An 18065-nucleotide genomic window follows, 5' to 3' on the forward strand; every position below is an offset into this window, starting at 1 on the left:
CACTCATACACAACACACACAAAAACACATACACAACACACATATAAACAATACACACACACACAATACACACACCCCTACCTCAGCCAGTTCTTTGCTTAAGGGCTTCAGAGCTGGACGATTAAAGGCTCAGGAACTGAGGAAGGCACACTTCCTGGTAATGAGACCAAGCCCCCGACACAGATAGACTCTCCCCTAGCACTATGAAAAAGCACACTTCTAAACTCAGGCTCCTTTTATGGAGCTTGGAAACCTCAAACGAGGGATGAAGCAAGGAAATTCCAAAGGAAAGAAAACACCCTGTTCACCAGGGCAGAGGTGGAGGTGCTCAGTGCTTCAGAGGCCAGGTGAGATTCAAACATACACATTTCTCTCCATCTCTCTGCAAAAAGCGTCCTTCTTAAACACTAAAATTTAAGAAAACATCAAAGGCCCAAGAGTTACAAAGCAAGCAATTAACGAAACTCAAGTGAAAAAGAAAGAATTTCGCCTCAACTTTAGTGGATATGAAAACCCCAGGCAGGGTGGATCTCTGTGTTCCATTCCAGGCCAGCAAGGTCTACAGAGCTACTTTCAGGACAGCCAGGGCTACACAGAGAAACCTTGGCTCAAAAAAACAGCAACAACAACCACCACCTAGGAAAAGAAAGCATTTTGCTTGGGACCCATTCAAGTCGTATGAGCCACTGCTGAGAGCAGGGCAAAGAGCACAAAATGTGCTACACATCCTTAAAACAGGCTGTGGGGGCTAGAGAGATGGATCAACTGTTAAGAGATTGTGTTTACTTGTTGTTCTTGCAGAGGACCCAGGTTCAATTCCCAGCACCCACATGGCAGCTTACAACCACTCAAAACCCCAGATCCATGTGGTCCAGTGTCTTTTGGCCTTCACAGGCAACAGGCACACATATGGTGTACATTCTCAGAGGCAGGCAAAACATTCATAAAATATGTTTCTTAGTTTAAAAAAAATGATTGTTGACTTAAAATGCTGATGACCAACCTAAATACTGGGATGGGGTTTATTAAACTGCACTTTAACTTTTATTTATTGCAGGGCGGGGTGATGTACACTGTGGCATCTAAGTCAGAAGACAATTTTCAGAAGTTTCTAGGTTTGGTACTCTCCTACCGTGAGTTCTGGGATTGGACTCATAGCTTTGACAGTTATTAGATTCCCCCCCTCCCCATTGAGGTACCTTGTCAGCCCTAATTTCAATTTTAACCAGCATCCCTGAAGGTAGCAAAAGGTTGAACCAACACTATTCTTACAACACCTTTCTGCCCCATTCCTACCACTTTCCAAGGACAAGGCAGGTTCCCTGGATACAGCTTCAGGACAACAGACCAAGGTACCAACACCCTGTTCCTGTTACTTTGACCTGACCTGTCCCAGATGCAGGGTGATGTGCTAAGGATACTGACTCCTCCAGGTATCCCCAGTCCTGGTACACAGGAGATACCCAATACAGGACTGCTGAAGAAGCAAAATGGAGACGAGGCTGGCACAAAGTTGTCACCTTTACCTCTTCTAAAGCTGAGCCAAGTGTCTTGTTGGCAGACTTACACTCTTGAGAAGGATAGATCCTAGCCTACCTCCAGGATTGCTGTGGCTGTTTCCTCAAATCAGGCAGCAAGCCATCTCTTCAGTGTCACCCAAAGCAGGACTACTCATCCACCCTTCAGGGTAGGAGCACGTCTCTTGAGACCCTCACCATTGCAAGCTTTTGAATCTGCTAACTCCAAGTCTATCCCCTTAAGCAGGTCATAGTTAGCAAAGTCAGCCTGGCTGTTTTCCTAGTTAACTGGGCACATTATTGGTTTCCACTCCAAATACACTCTATTCAAACAGGGAAAGGAGCTCACTAAAGTTAGTTTTAAACAAATACCTCACATGATTCTGAGACTGAAGTCCCGGGGAGCTACATTTCTGCAAACACTGGTTTTAAAAGAAAACAGGGTGACCCATTAGCTTCATTTTCTTCATTTGATGGGAAGTTCTCACTCTTTATTTTACAAGGGTCCCCGTGGTGGATGTAGGTTTCTGTCTTCTGGGGTGCTGCTTTGGGAATGAGGGGGTACTTGACTTCAGAGCTCACCTTTGTGAGTCCTGTGGGGAGCACCCCTACCTCTCATTGTGAGGACAGCTGGAGTGCCTAAATAGGTCCTGGGGGTGAGCCAGTCTAGGCTGGTCCGATCCTTTCTCTTGGGTCTGAGCCTGAAACGTATACTGAACGTATACTGAAGCCGAGTGTTCTAATTCTTTCTAGAAAGACAGTGGCAATACAGCAGCCATATTCAAGACCTGCCGCACTCACCATAGTTATTCATCAGTCAGGGGCTAAGAACCTGTCTTGTGTTATTAAGACTGGCTATCCAACTTTCCTGCCACTTTCCTGCCCCCCACCCCGACCCCAGAACATCTGATTGGTTCCACACTCATGCTGGGTTAGTTTATATCATTTGTAAGGAAGCTTCCTGGTCCTTAAAACCTAGGTGGGTTCCTGACAATTGACAAAACCTGTTTCTCTCATATTGTAAACAAAATCAACCATACTTAAAGCATTGCTATTTACTTGTGCTAAAGAGTTATTTTATTTTATTCTATTCTAATTTATGTGTATGGGTATTTTACCTTCCTGGGACTATGTGTACACGGCATGCCTGTTGCCATGGATTCCCTGAAACTGGAGTTGTGAGCTGGCATGTGGGTGCTCCTCTAGGGGAGCAGCTAGTGCTCCCAAGAGCTGGGCCTTTTCTCCAGTTCCTAGTGTTGTCAACTTGTCCTTTGATCTGTTTGTTTACTTCACTGAACTAGAACGCAGAGAAGCAGTTCACCACAAAAACCAGAGGGAAGTCCATAAAAAAAATACAGAACACTTAAAAAGAAAGTAAAATACCTTGCTAAATAGCAAAATTCCTGTTTCAAACAGGACCAGTTCTCTGGACCCACTTACTAATACTGTGCCAATGACAGTTACTTCACTCTGTGGACTTTTGCATAGGGTTGGCTGGTTAACATGCTAACAGGTAAAGAACTCGGTACAATGTGTGGTGTTCATAAAGTTCTGATGCTCCAGACTAACCACCTCAGGCTCCTGCAGACAGATATCAGCTCCGCGGTGCTTCAAAGAGGTAAATTCACAAATGAATGAGAAAAATAAGTAGTCAGCCTAGCCGAAACGTATGAATTTGCCAATATTCAGTTGGTCAATCAAAACAAAAAAGTTTTCATATGGTTCAATGCAAATTCGTTCTTCAAGTTGTTTGGGTCTCTAGTGAGTTAGGGTGGAGGGGCCTGGAAAGGACTTTTAATCTTTCGCTCGCTTAACAAAGGCCAGCAACCACCCACAAGAAGCCGAGCAAACCATTCTCCGCTAGGGCTTGAGAAAAGTCCACAATTGAACAAGAGAGCAACAGAGCGAGCTCCAGGAGTAAGCTGGAGCTGCAGGAAGCGCGGGTACCTTTACTCCGCTGCCTTTCTCTAAAAGCTGCGACCAGACCCGTGCCCTCCCGCCCTCGTTCCCCCTTTCTCGGGGGCCTTTCCCGGACTGCAGAACACAAAAGAACCAACTGCGAGGCGGCGCGCGAAGCTGGGAGCCTCCAGGAATCCGCCGTCGCCTGGGGGAGGGGATCGTCCCAGAGTCCCGCCGTCCCAAGAGCCACCAAGACATTTCCCCACCAAGTCCTCTTTAAGCGTGGCGGGTTGAGGATGGGAACATCTTCGACCCATTCTCGGAAACTCAGCCCGAGCCTCGATCCTCCAGCAGCCATGAAGCTCTGGTCAGTCCACATCCCTCTTTGTTGTCCCTGGTCCCCGCATTCTGTCAAGGTATGCCCTGAGCGCCCCTGGTCTCCATCTCTAGGAAAGCCGAAAGTCTCGGTCCGCGCTGTGTGACCCTGAGGGCTGGTTGGAGCCAGGACTTCCAGCCCCGGTACGTGCGCTAGGCAACGGCCGCGGGGAGGCGGTTTGCTCTTGCACCAGCATAGCCCTCCCGCTCCGGCCAGTAGCACTCGGCGCTGCACATAGGTAGCAGATGGTGGCTGATGGCCCGGAGTCTCGCGTCCCTCCCCCGCCCCCCAGCCTTTCCTGGAGCTTTCCTTACCGCAGAAGAGTTCTCAAGACCCGAATCGAACCTCTTCTCGCCGCCCTGCCCGAAAGCGAGCCGGTGGCCTGAAAGTCTCACCGCCTCCTGCTCGCGTCGCCGGAACCCAGAGCGACCTCCACCCCTCCACAGGATGGAAGGAGCACCCGAGCGGAGCAAGGTGGCGCGGAGAGGAGCCGGCCACGGCCGCGGGAAAAAAGTTTGCACGCTCTAACCAGTTCTCCAGACCTTGGGATCGCCCAGTGGCCCGGACCCACACCGCCCTGCAGCCCCTCCAGTTCCGGGAAGACAATCTAGGTTCCCGCCACCTGCTATGGAGGCAGAGGGAGACGCGGGTCCACCTTCTCCACTCCCCATCCCTGCCCTGGGTGTTCTAGAAGAGGGGGAGCTCAGCCCCCGCGCTGGGTCCGCACTCTGAGCAACTCACCGCTCAGGTCCAGCTCCCTCCCAGGTCTCGGAACCTCCCAGCCCCTCGCCTCCAGGCTGGGCTCCCTCCACCTAATTCATGAATTATTTAAAGTCCGGCCCCCACTGCTCCGCCCACGGTAGGCTAGGGGTGCCTGAGCAAGACTGCGGGACCCCAGGACTCTGAGAACCTGTTGCATCCTCCAGGGTCTTTGGGCAAAGGTTTGGGGATGGAGCTAAAGGAATACACTGACTCCTTTAGAAAGGTACTTACTGCGGGCTGAGCTTAAGGCCAGGTGCCAGGGTCTCCACAAGACTCTGTAATTTAAAGGGCAGGAGCTTAGGACTCTGAGCGCGCTCTGATTGGACCTTCTGAGTGGCTAGGCTACAAAGCCCTGGGGGCACACACGGGACCGAGCTTTTACTTCCTGCTGAAATCCTGGCTCAGTCCCAGAACACCCTTCTCTATCACCTAATCCTAAATCGCTCCTTAGAAGGGCGCTAGCTCCTAAAGTCCCTAACCTCCACACACTCTTTCCTGGCTCTTTAGACACGGTACTGGTACCCAGTGCATTTTATTAAAAAACAACTCTCTATATATAAACTAAAGGGGGTGGGAGTGGGGGAACAAATTATGGGCTGGAGTGTATCCCTGTGCTATGAGAGAAGGATAGGGAAATAGACCGGAAAACGTTGGACATTTTTTTTTACCACCAAAAGAATGCGTGTTAATTGTATGTGGGAGGTTAGTTGGGTGGATGGAAAGATGAAAGATGTTGGAAGCATGCGTATGTGGACATATGACCTTTTAAAAATATTTTATGTGTATGAATGTTTTGCCTGCATGAATGTATGTGTAGCACATGACCGTGGAGTTGGTCAAAAGAAGGTGTTGGCTTCCCTGTAACCAGAGTTACAATTGTGAGCTACCATACAGGCTGGGTGTAGGGAAATGAACTCTGCAAATTCTCTGTAAAGAGGGAGTTCCTCTGCAAAAACACCCAGTGCTTTTAACCACTCACCAATCTCTCCGGCCCTGACAAATGAACTTTAATTTAGTAATCCTGTCACCACAAAATACAGCATATACTGGGGATGGGCAGGGGAAGGTGAAATTGGTCTTGAATATTGATATGGCCAAGGTCTAGAAAGAGTTCATTCAGAAAGACCCCTGAATAACCACGAAAAGCTGTAGTAGGTGATGTTGGAGTACCAGAGGTGTCTAAGATGGCCGATTACCCCCTTTTCCAGTCTTTTGTGCTCCTAGGCTCCACAGTTCTCCTGCTCAGAGGCAAGTGTGCCACTGAGGCCAGTGATAGGCTGAGACTTGAGTTCTCTGTCCTGAGACCTCCTAGCTGGCCCTGAGCTGCCTATTTTACCAGCATAGGCACTGATGGCCTTATCATTCTTAATTCTGTGTCTGCAAACCATCACAGGGCTGACTACCCATACTCCTCCTCATTCCTTTTAACATCCACAAAATTAGGGCAGTGGTATGATATGGCTCTAGGCCATGTGTTCTGGTGGATTTTTATATAACCTTATCAACAAGAGCTTTCTAATTGATGCAGGCTTGCCAGAGGCCACGTAGTTACTGAAGCCCCAAAGCTGGACCCAGCTCTGGCCTCCAGAACCCAGAGAATAGGTGACATCATCTCTGACCAGTGCCACATTGAACTGAAATGGATGTCCATTGCTGTATGATTTTTCCTGTGGAGATGTGAGCAAATGGCTATTCAAATAACGCATTCATCGACATTAAACTAAAGATGCATCTTTCTAAATTTAGCTTGACGGATTAAATAGTTTGGGGGATTATTTATAGGAATTTGAATAAGAGGCTCCTTCCAGGAGTAGGGGTAACTTAAAGGTGGCTACATTAATGGAAAAGCCCACCTCGGCACGGGAGCTACATGAACTGGGTGGTGGTGCATGCCTTTAGTCCCAGCACCTAGGAGGCAGAGGCATGTGGATCTCTTGAGTTTGAGGCCAGCCTGGTCTACAGAGTGAGTTTCTGGGGCAGTTAGGACTACTCAGAGAAACCCTGTTGTCTGGAAAAAAAACAAAAACAAACAACAAAAAAGAGACCTATTGCTGGAGCTCGATGCATAACTTGCAAGCAGTTCCACAGAACACTGGAGCAGTTGTGTAATGCTACCCCAAGGCCTTGAGAGTCTTGCAGTTAACTCTCTGAGCTGCAAGACTGTTGGTTTTCTAAATCTTACCAACCTCCCTCCTCCTTGCAGGAAGGGCTGGTTCAAGCCAGAGGAAGTGACTACATGACCATCTGCTTTTGAATCGCTTAGGACACAATGCTTCAACCGTTCCTTAAATTTTCATACTCTGCCCTAACCCTTTCTACCGGAACCATTTTCTATGTTTAACATGAACAAATGAATAAGCATAAAACCCAACAGTAAGATATACCCTCGGTAGCCTTAAGTCAAAGAGACAGCTAGCTCAGCAGTTACAATCTCCTGCTGCTCTTGCAGAGGACACAAATTTAGTTCTCAGTACCACGGTGGGTGCCTCACACCAGCCTGTAACCCCAGCTCTAGGTCTCCTATACCGCCACCTTCTGGTCTCCTCTGGTAACCGCACTCAAGTGCACATACAAACCAATCCACATAATTTAAAATGAAGTTTTTAAATGTAACAAGGGCCATATGGATTTACAAATGAAGCATTGGGTGGGTAGGGGGGTAGAAGAGCATGTGCCTAGCATATCTGAGGCTCAGGTTCTAGTACCATATGAAGAAAGGAGGCAGCATGCAGACAAAGTGGTATATGCCCATAATTCCAGCCCTAAGAAGACCAGCATGAACTACAAAAGCAAGAAAGTCTTATTTAGCTATTTCCAGAATGCATTAAAAAAATCAATATTCAATAGTCCTCTTCTTGGTTTTAGATACTGTAGTCACTAACACTAAAACAAAACATGCTTGTGAATAATTATTCTGGTTAACCTGACCATTTCTACCATGAATGAGGGTGTTCTGAAAGGAACTTTACGCATTCCTTGGGCAGTGCTGCTCTAGAGATCTTCAAAGAAGGCTAATGGTCTCCATGGTGAAGCTGACAAAGGGGAGCCTGGCAGAGGCTGTAGTAACTCAGCCTGGAGTCCTTTGCTCTCTGTACCTGGAACTTGCTTTTTTGCACTTACTTGGGATTTAAGAGGGGTGCTAATTCTGAAGTGCCTGGATCAACTATTTTGAGCCTGCCCTGGGGATAAAGGACTACCTGCTCATCTAGATTTCAAAGCAGTCGTGGGACAGGACCATAGAAGTCATGCTTCTCAGATGAAAGGAAGCTGTAGGGCATAGGGCTGGGACAGAGTGGAACTGTTAGGGATGTTTGTGATTGATTAGAGCAAATTCTTAATAATTAAAATGGTGTTTTGCATGACTCAAAATATGGCATATCTTTTGATTAAGAAAAATTTATATCTCAACACTCCTATTAAGACTAAAACTTGTGTAACAGTGAGCCAGGAAGAGAGGAGGAGGGAAGTGATTAGAGAAGGAAAAAAAAAAAGGCAGAGGGAGAGCGGGCCAGTGAATTGCTTCAAGCAAGCCTACATTTTCCTGTAAATATTTTACAGCATGATTTCCTGTTCCTCTTGCTGTTTCTCTGCCTTACCTCTGGGCTAGGCTGCCAAGAATAACATGACTGGCTTAATAACCAAAGGGCAATAAAACATTCGTCCTGTACTTCAGGTACGATCTGTGTCTGATCCACCAGGCACAGCCTAACTCAAGGGCAGGGGTAGAAAGCTTCCACACAGTGAAAGTAAAGCAGATGGAGGAGCCAAACAGAACAAAGCAAAGACTGCAGGGTCCTCACTGAAAACTGCGGAGAGGTTGGGAAACTCAGCTGGTGGTTCCTTGGGAGTGATGTGGGGTACAGTTGTGCTTTATGCTTGGGAGCCTACCCTCCAGTCAGTAACTGCTTCAAATAAATCCCTGATCCTTAGAGACCGTTCTTATCTCAGGTGATAATAATATGCTCTAAAACAAATTGAAGAATTCATCGTTAATAACCAATTAATGTACCTTTAATATCCAGCGAAGACAGTGGGAGCATCAGAAAATTTGAGTAATGTGTCGTGAGGGCATCCCGCCCACCACCATACTTCACTTGGCACGAAAGAAGAGGTTCCAAGTAAGTGAGAGGAGAAGTGGCTACACATAGTAGGTAGGCACAAGGTCATCACTCAATTCAAAGGCTGTCAACTGTCATAATCCGCTCAAGGGGCAGCCAGGAACTCAACCTGCACTGAGCAATGTGTTTCCTCTTCCTTTAATGACTTCCCCATTCGTGTTCCTCCTCATCAGCTGAAAGTTGACAAGCTTTTTATCTAAAAAAAAAAAAGAAAGAAAGAAAGAAAGAAAGAAAGAAAGAAAGAAAGAAAGAAAGAAAGAAAGAAAAAGCCTTCAAATTACCAATTACCCAGATAAATGTCATTCTTCAAGTCACTCTTTGAATTAGTCCAGTTACAGCCCCTTAGTGGCTACCTCATCGACCCATGAGCCAAGCGAATGCTTTCACAGTCACTGTGTATTTGTACAGGAGTCGTGTTTTTTAAGTCTTTGCAAATTGGAATTTAGAAGCCCTAATGGGTCTTACTATCCTGGGGAGACAAATGGCAAAGCTTTACATATTACACCCCTGATTTTTTTTTATAATTAAAATTAGACCACATGCAGGAAAATTGAACCCCATGGTTACTGCTAAACAAACTTTAAGGAGCTTCTAGCACAGACCTGGGATTAGAGCAGTTGCCTCTTTGCTGGCACATAATTGCTGCATACACACACCAAAGGTGCGGGTCATACATCCTTCTAAATCTTTCCCACGACAACCCCATTCAGGACAGTCTTTCACTCACTGTCTCAGGCAGCTGCTGGAACAAAGGGAAACAGCAGAAGAGTTAGGTGCCAATGAATTCCCTTTGTCTACTGAGAATACAGAATGATTTCTCATTTTTAATTAAAAAGCATGAAGGATATTTTCTGCTTTGTTTTGCTTTGAGGAGCTGTAGATTAAACCCAGGATCTCAGCATGTTAAGCCACACCCCCAGCACAAGCATGAGGTGTGTATTAGTTGGGTTTTTGTCAACTTGACACAAGCTAGAGTCATCTAAGGAGATGGTACTTCCATTGAGGAAGTACACCCATCAGACTGGCCTACAGGCAAGCCTATGGTGCACTTTACTTGTTGATTGATGTGAAAGGTCTAGCCCACTGTGGGTAGTGTCACCCTTAGGCAGGTGGTCCTGAGATATGTAAGAAAGCAAACTGAACAAGTCAAGGTGAGCTAACCAATAGACAGCACTCCTCCATGGCTTCTGCGTCAACTCCTGTCTCAAGGTTTTGTGCCTTGAATCCTTGCCTTGACTTCACACAGTGATGACCTGTTACCTGGAAGTCTAAAATGACATAAACCTTTTTCTCCCCTAGTTGCTTTTGGTAGTGATGTTTATCAAAACAGAACGTAAACTAATTTCCTAAAGCAAACTGGTTCTTAAAGACCAGTATCCATTCTCAGCACGTGAATAGACTGGCCTTAACCATGAAGACCAGGGAGCATCAAAACCAGTTTGCTAGAGGGAGGTATTTGTAGAAATAATGACTAGAAATGGTTACAATGAGTAGATGGTTTAACATTTTTCAGGGAAGGAAGAGAGCAAGCTCTAACACTGTTTACGTTAATGGATGAGGAAAAATACAAGATGAGAAAAAAAAACAGTCTAGATTCTTAGTATTTTGATATTTTGTTTGTTTGGTTTCTAACCTCAGTATCTTAGTTCTGGAGGTTGGAAACCTCCTCATTCTAGGAGAGAGCTGTTCTGTACATGCAGAGATGTTTAATGATATCCCAAGTATCAGTGCCATAAGATATAAATAGTAACCTCTACCCAAGTTGTGACAACCCCAAATGTTCAAACTCTAGAGTTTGGTTTCTTTTAAAGTCCTGGGGCTGAAAAGATGGCTCTTCCAGAGGACCTGAATGAAGTGGAAACTTCTGGTTTCTTTGGAAAGTCAGTTGTGTCAGATGGTGTTTTGCTGGGGCAAACCTGTGAAGGCGTGTTTCCCTGAATCCGACACAGGTGACCTTTCACCTGTGTGTTTCACTAAGGCAAATGTGTGAAAGGACACATGATGTGAAGAAGGACCCAACAGATGGTGGATAACACTGAATGGTATTGGTATGCTTTACCATGTTTATTGGTCATTGTCAGGACTCCATAGAGAGAAACACACCAAAATACTTCTGGTGGTGTGCTGGTGGCTTCTTGCCACTTCCACAGACTTGGACCGATGGACAGAATGATGTCAGTTTTACTAAGACAAGACAGACTCATATACTGAGGCAAGACACGTGGTGAGGTAAGACACGTGGAGGACGTGATGTTTGGAGGGAGTATAAATAGGACTCAACAGACTGAGAGAAGCTTACATGTAGAACAAACTTTGCAAGATTTCTTGGTCTCACGTCTTTGCTGATTTTTGCTTCGTTGAGAGAGGCACAGCAAAGAACTTCTCCTTGTGTCCCTGGCAGTCCTGGTCCCTCCTGCTGACTTGTGCTGATTTGTGAGACCTGGCTGTTTCTGCTAGGTTGTACCTCTGCTGCTGATTCGTGTTTGCCAACACTACAAAACTGGATTGCTGGTATATTCATGAAGTGTTTTCGAGGGAATCAAGCTGCTGCTGCTGATTCCTGTGGACTGAACTGCTGATTTCCTGACAATGCAGATGAGATTTGCTTCAAAGGACAATTTCTAAACAGGTCCATTTCTCTTGTATCCTAATAACCTTTCTTTTCCACTCCCTCTGGTGGGTGGTGGGCTAGAAGAGAGGTTAAAGCGTTTAGGAACTATTATTTAAAGTAGGTTGAGAAAAATAAAAATTACACCTGAGTTTACTTCCCAGCACCCATATTGAGCAGCTCACAACTGCTCTAACCCTGGTCCCAGGGGATATAATACCTTCTGGCCTCTGCAGACACCTACACTCAGGTGCACATACCACACACAGGCAGACATGCATATATGTAATTTTAAAAACAAACATAAATTGCAAGCAAAATTAATACTGAACTTGGACAGAATATTATCAGATGTATACTATAAAGATCCTGATAGCAATTTCGCAAATGCCAAGGATTATGATTATAGTCTGAAAGATCTTTACCATATACTCAGCCTGTATGATCCAATGTTGTTCCCTGTCTAGCCCTGTGGGCTGGAGACTTGGGAAGCTCATAGCTGCCTAGCCTGGTACACACAACGGTGAACAACAAGAGACCCTGGTGCAAACAAAATGGAATGAGAGAATCAACATCTGAGGTTGTCTTCCGACCCCCACACATACACCATGTCCTCCCACACACCATACACATGTTATAAAACAAAAACCAAACAAGACAAAGAGAAAGGATGAGCAAAAAGGCCCTTAGAAAAAAAGAACAGAATTCTTACTGAATGAAATATTGCTTAGCACATGATAGGTCTTCAATAAATACCAGAGGGGGGTAAAAAAGAGAACAGTGAAATGTTAAGCTCTGAAGAACTCAAGTAACCACGGCAACAGCAAAAACTGAAAGATCATGGAATACACTGCAGGGCAGCCTGAGGCACCTGTTGCTGTCATTTATTAACTTAGTGGCATTTGCCATACACTGAGTTACCTACATTCTTTTCATTAAAGCCTACCAATTGGGGGACGGGCTGTTTATTCATTTTCTGAGAGAAGGAAGTTGAGACTTACAGACTCAGGCTCTACTTAATAAAACCAACACTCATGATTCACTGAAGCAACTGTCATTTTAAGCACTTCACAGACACAATATTTGAGATAGTTTTAGAAAGTATTATCCACCAAAACCAAACCAAAAATATGTTGACTAGCCATTTGATGCTATGATGGTGCTCAGTAGTGTAGAAGGCCAACGGCCTTTGAGGGACTTTCAATCTGGGGTCTGTATTCATTTCTTGAGATTACTATGACAGTAGTGTAGAAAGGATCACTTAAACATGCTGTCTTACAGCTTAGAGGCCCAAACCAAAGCATCTACAGGGCTCCTTCTGGAAGCTCTGAGAGGTGATCTGTTCCCAGCCTCTCTCAGCTCTCTGTTCTCTCAGCCCCAGCTACTCTTTGCTTCACTGGTAAAATGCCCCCATGTGTTTTTACACCATCTTCCCTCTATGCACAACTGCCTTTTGTCTCTATATTTTCTCCTTTTTGAAAGGACCACACTTACCATATAATCTCTCCTGAGTTGACCTTCTGCAAAGACCTTATTTTTCAGTCCACATTCCTGTTCATAGGCCTAAGGACACTGACATCATTTAAAGACATACAACTCACCCAGAACCACATCATTTCACAGTTGGAGCAACTACTGCTCTGAAAAGTCGTCTTGCCTGAGAACACCTAGCTGGCAAGTGGCTCAAATAGGATTCTGAGTCTGGCTGACTCTAGGGGGTCACACCTTTAAACAGGCTGTGCAACCAGTTCTCAAGGAGAAGACTTGAGGGAGAAAAGTGGTTCAGAAAGTATCACCTAGTACTTAAGAACAAATGTATTATTCGTCCAACCAGCATCTACTGATAATATGCCTGTCCCAGCCTGATGCAAGCACTTGAGGTCCATTCACAACCAAAATGATGCTTTCTGCTTCCTTGGAGCCATTGTTCCAGACAGGAAAATAGGTGATTAACAGGAAAATGGGTAGAGATTGGTGAAAGCCCTAAAAACAGAGCAGGCAAGATAATATCACCGTCGTGAGCATGCTGGCAGGGATGGGTCTCAGGTGGTGAGGACGGAGGGGATCACAGGGCAGAGGCCATGAGTGTGAGCTGGGTGGCCCGACTTGGGAGCTCCTCTGAGACCTGCTGATATCCAGAGAACTGACAGGCTTGCTCCAAGTCAATGTCAATTACCAGCTAATTCACTTCCAAAACCCAGTCTGACTTCCAAGCTGGGGACTTTTAGCACAAGAACAGAGACAGAAAAGCTGAATTCTAGGGCCCAAGAAAAGCTTCAGCTTTTAAGAAGCACTTGGACTGCCCTGGGCCAGCCTTGCCTTGGGTACTTTGAGACACAGAGGTGATGTTATTCCATATTGATGAGAAACTCATTGCTTAAGCCTGGAAGCTCATGTACTGGAGTTGATCAATCAAGTTCTATTAAATGGAAGATAAAAACAAATTAATAACTTAATAAGGAAAATGTGGACTGTGGACATAGTTCAGTGGTACAGCACTTGCCTAGTGTGAGCAAGTCGGGGTTTTGATCACCAGCACCCTGTATAAACAAATACATTTCCCCCATTTAATTCCTGGATTTATTTGAAGGCTACAAAGTAACAGCAATAAGGCTGGAACCAAGGCTTTGAAAAGCTGACAGAGGTTAGAAGAGATTAACAGAGACACAAGAGCAGAGTCACAAATCTTCATGCGAGGACGTTGATGGGTATCTCATACTGTATAAGATTTCACTCTCAGGATACACAGCTGTAAAAAAGTCATCCCTTGGTTAACTTGAAGAAGGAAAACACAAAGAAAGGAAAACTGACCCAGGCTTCTAGAAAAGAGTCCCCAGCTAAGCAGAAGTATCTGCAGGGACGCTGGGGCACGCTGGGGCATTCCCTGAGGTACAGCTGTCAGACTCAGGTCAGTGACAGCACCTAGGCTGGGTGATGAGTCCTGGGCGTGCTTTGTGGAGGTTCTGAGACATCTCATTCTAGAAAGGTAAAAAGGGAAATATGCAAGGTGGATGAAGGGAACACTGAGGAATGGAGGTGTCTGCTTCCCAGTGAGTTGCTCACAGTGTGTATTAGTGGCTGGCAAGAGACAAGAGCGAGGGACAAGCTACAATTAAAAGCAAAGGCAGCAAGCAAGAAGAAGCCAGTCCCAGAGCTGCTTTCAATTGCTTGGGTCAATATTGCCCCCTCCACCACCGCTCTGTTCCCCCTCACTTTCTTTCTTTCCCTTCTTTTGAGACAAGGTCTCACTATGTATTTCTAGCTAGGATACAAATTGCTATGGTGGCCTCAAACTCACAGAGCTTTGCCTGGATCTGCTTTCCAAACAATAGAGTTAAAGGTGTTTGCTGCCACACCCAGCAAATCAAGTATTTCTCGGGAAGGAAAATGTCAAACCCTCAGAGCTTACTAAATAAAGTCACCTGTCTGTGATGGGTAGGATAGTAACATGTCTTTAAATGGACCAACCTGGGGTTCTTTCTGATATGGATACACCTAAGCTCCTGTGTCCCACTGAGCTTCCCAAGGTGATGGCAGTAACATGTCAGAGGGGTCTAGTAGGAGCAAACTCTCTCCTGACCACTGCAACCTGGGTGTTTTATGGCTGTGTGATATATAATGACTCTACCTCAGGCTCTGGCTGTTTCCTCCTCCTGTCCTACAAACCTGTGACTGGTCGGGGAGTTGGACAAAATAATAATACCAGAAATATTAGTTCCATGGGGTCAGCAGACTTCTTACCCCAGACCAAGGAGGTGTTTCTCCTATAGTATCATGCCTGGTCACTCAAGGTGGGATGGGGGTTAGGGGGTAGGGGCACCTGCTCTCCACAGCTACCCTTGCCAGAGAAAACAGTTCCATGTGCTTTCTAGCCTTCAGATGTACAGATGGGACCAAACACATGCCTAAAAGTGAAAAGCAATCGACTACAATTGGTTTTCCATACCCATTGGCTCTGAATCCAAAGATAACCAACTACAGATGGAAAATATTCATGAAAAGCATATTGTTGCTGAAGGGTGCTGTATAGTTTCCCTGAGGTAGCCTTGTCTGTCCTGAACTATCTCATCTGCTAAACAGTAGGGACAGACAGCTATTTACATAACATTTACATTGTATTTGGTATTGTAATTGGCTAGGGGAGATTATGGTTGAGCAGGGAGTATGCAGATTATGTTCAACTACTACAGCGTTCTATATGAGGGTCTGGAGCGGCTGAAGACTTCAATGTCTAAGGGGGCCTCTGCCACCACCATGGATCCCAAGGGGGAACTGCATTTTCCTTTTGCCACATTCCAAAAGCAAAACCAAAATCTCTCTCGACAATCTGTTCTAAAATGTTTTCCCACAGTTCTTTCCCTGGAGTTGTCTGTCTTAATTAATGACCTTAACAAGATGCCAAACAGACTTTAATTTTTTTTTCTGGATTCTTTATCATTTTTAAAGTGATACCCCCACCGCCCCCCACTCCCACCCCTGTCCCCATCCTCACTCGACCCTTCTCTCCGAGAAGAAACTCTTGGTGGAGCAGTAAGTATATCCATTCCAGGCCAGATGGTCACAGAGCCAAGTTACAGGTTTCCCATTCACCTCCTTTTGGGATCCTGCCAATGGTCTCTTCCACACTGGACTTCGACCCCGGACATATGACCTAACCCAGTCAAATGACTAGCCATGATGATCTGGGTGTGGTTAGCCTTGTCCCAACCAGGCCGCACCCACACTTGTTTCTCATCTTACCCTCCAACACCCAGCCTAGGTCTGGGGCTATCTAGTACCCTTCTGATTTATTCTAAGATTAGCCAGAAACAGCTTTCTTTAAGCTCTGGTTGCCAGTCACACACCTCTGACAATACCTTCACTTCAGTTGTGGCCCGTCCCTTCTTCACCAGTCTTAGTGTGTCAATTGTGAATTCAGCCACACGGCATGTGCACTGCCTGGTGTTCCTCCTCGTGTTCAGTGAAAGGGCTTACAGGGAGCAAGGGTAGTAAGATGAAGGTTCACAGCCAGGTCCTGCTGGATCCAATGCACTGAAACAGAGTTTTGCTATAGTTTTTAAAACACTGTATTAAACACTATTGTATTAAATACTATTGGTCCTAATTAATGGGCTTCTTGGGCATCTCTTTAACTCATGTACTGCCCCTTACATGATCCTGTCCAATAGTGGCCCAAAGAAGCACTCGTCCATGCAGAACCACTCGGCACTCAGCATTCACCGATTGTGGGCTCAACTCTACTTTGCTATTAAGATGTGGAGGTGATTCGCAGTATCAAGGTTGCCGGGGTGAATGTTGAGTCACTTATGAAACCCTCTTGGCAAAAGGCCACAATGCATGGACCTTCATAAACCAACCACCGCCGGAGAGCAGGAACTGTTTCAAAATAAAGTCAAAACTAAGACTTCACACTAACGCCACCATAACCTTGTGTGCCTACAGTTACCTCTATGAGGAAGCCCACGCAGCAATTGTCTGCTCAGCCTCCGACCAACATCATCTGGGCTATTGATCCTGCAGATAAGGATAACTGTTTCAAAACAACTCAGTAATCTTCTTCACTTTACTTTTAAACACCTTTGTCTCACTTGGGCACCTTGGGCACACCCATAATTCACCATGGCACATGTGATCCATTGCATTGCTCTGAGGTTTCCAATGGGACTTTCTCTCATTAGAGTCTCTAGCCTGGAAGTATGTCACTATGTAGACAGAGAAACAACTAAACACCAGTGTGAATTTAGAGGACCCACCAGTGGGTGACTGCAAAGTGATTGGCAGTAGCTGCTTTATCCTCGAGTAGATTAGAAGAGGTTTCCAGTGACCTGTACTTGGTAGCATAAGCCTGTAATCTCAGCTATTAATGAGGCTGAGGCAAAGAGAATCACAAGTTCAAGGCCTGACTGGGGTACAGAATGAGTTCAAGGCCAGCTTGAACAATTTAGTAAAACTCTGTCTCAAAATAAGAAGCAAAATGAGAAATCTGGAGGTATACAAGAGGTTTTACCTTCTATATATAAGGCCTGTGATGGTTTTAATGAAAATGACCCCCACAGGTTCATAGGGAATGACATGTTTTGAAAGGATTTGAACTTGTGGCCTTGTTGAAGTAGGCCTACGGACCTACATCCTCCAACTAGATCCCACTTACTAAGTTTTCTAGACCCTTCAAAGTATTGCCACCAGCAGGAGATGAAGGGTCCAACATATGAGCTTTTGGGAGCATGTTACTTACCTTTCATTGCTGGTAACAAAATACCTGATAAAAGAGAAGGAAGGTGGAGGAAGCGTGTCACTTGGGGGTGAGCTTTGAGGTTTCAGAAGCCCAAGCCAAGCCTAGACCCCCCCCCTTTTCTTGCTGCCTGGTGGATCTGGATGTAGAACTTTTGGTTTCTTCTCCAGGACCATGTCTGGAGACTATGTGCCCCCATGTTTCCCACCGTGGTGACAATGGACGAAACCTCTTTAACTGTTAGCTAGCCCCAGCAAATGTTTTCCTTTATAAGAGTTGCCATGGTCATGGTATCTCTTCACAGGCATAGAAACCCTAACTGAGACAAAACCTTAGTTTTAGTCTATGATGGGAGAGGGAGGGAAGGATGGAGGGCAGGGGAAGGAATTATGTGGCTGTTTGGTTAGAGATAGAGGAAGGCTGAACAGCAGTGAGCTGAAACACAGTGCAGCAGAATGAAATGAGCAGTTGGAGGAAGCCAGAGCTCTGGGGTAGAGAGTCCATTTCTAGGGAGGCTAATCTGTCAAGCCAAAGAATCAGGACCATTGGAGGT

The 18065-nt window shown here is 45.6% G+C and overlaps 1 protein-coding gene across 2 annotated transcripts in view; it reads right to left on the minus strand.

Annotated features, from left to right (window-relative positions):
- The window catches only part of Prom1 (prominin 1), a 97990-nt gene extending 93368 nt beyond the window's left edge, over positions 1–4622 (minus strand). The window contains exon 1 of one of the 2 annotated variants that reach the window (XM_028765187.1): positions 4107–4208. The gene's annotated coding sequence lies outside the window, so the exon portion shown is untranslated. Of the gene's footprint in view, positions 1–4106; positions 4209–4533 lie in introns of those variants that run through there. The other variant, XM_028765188.1, reaches the window with a different exon arrangement.
- Between the last annotated feature and the right edge of the window lie 13443 nt (positions 4623–18065).

This window comes from Grammomys surdaster, unplaced genomic scaffold, assembly GCF_004785775.1.
Source record: "Grammomys surdaster isolate TR1022 unplaced genomic scaffold, NIH_TR_1.0 150, whole genome shotgun sequence".
Classification (NCBI taxonomy): domain Eukaryota; kingdom Metazoa; phylum Chordata; class Mammalia; order Rodentia; family Muridae; genus Grammomys; species Grammomys surdaster.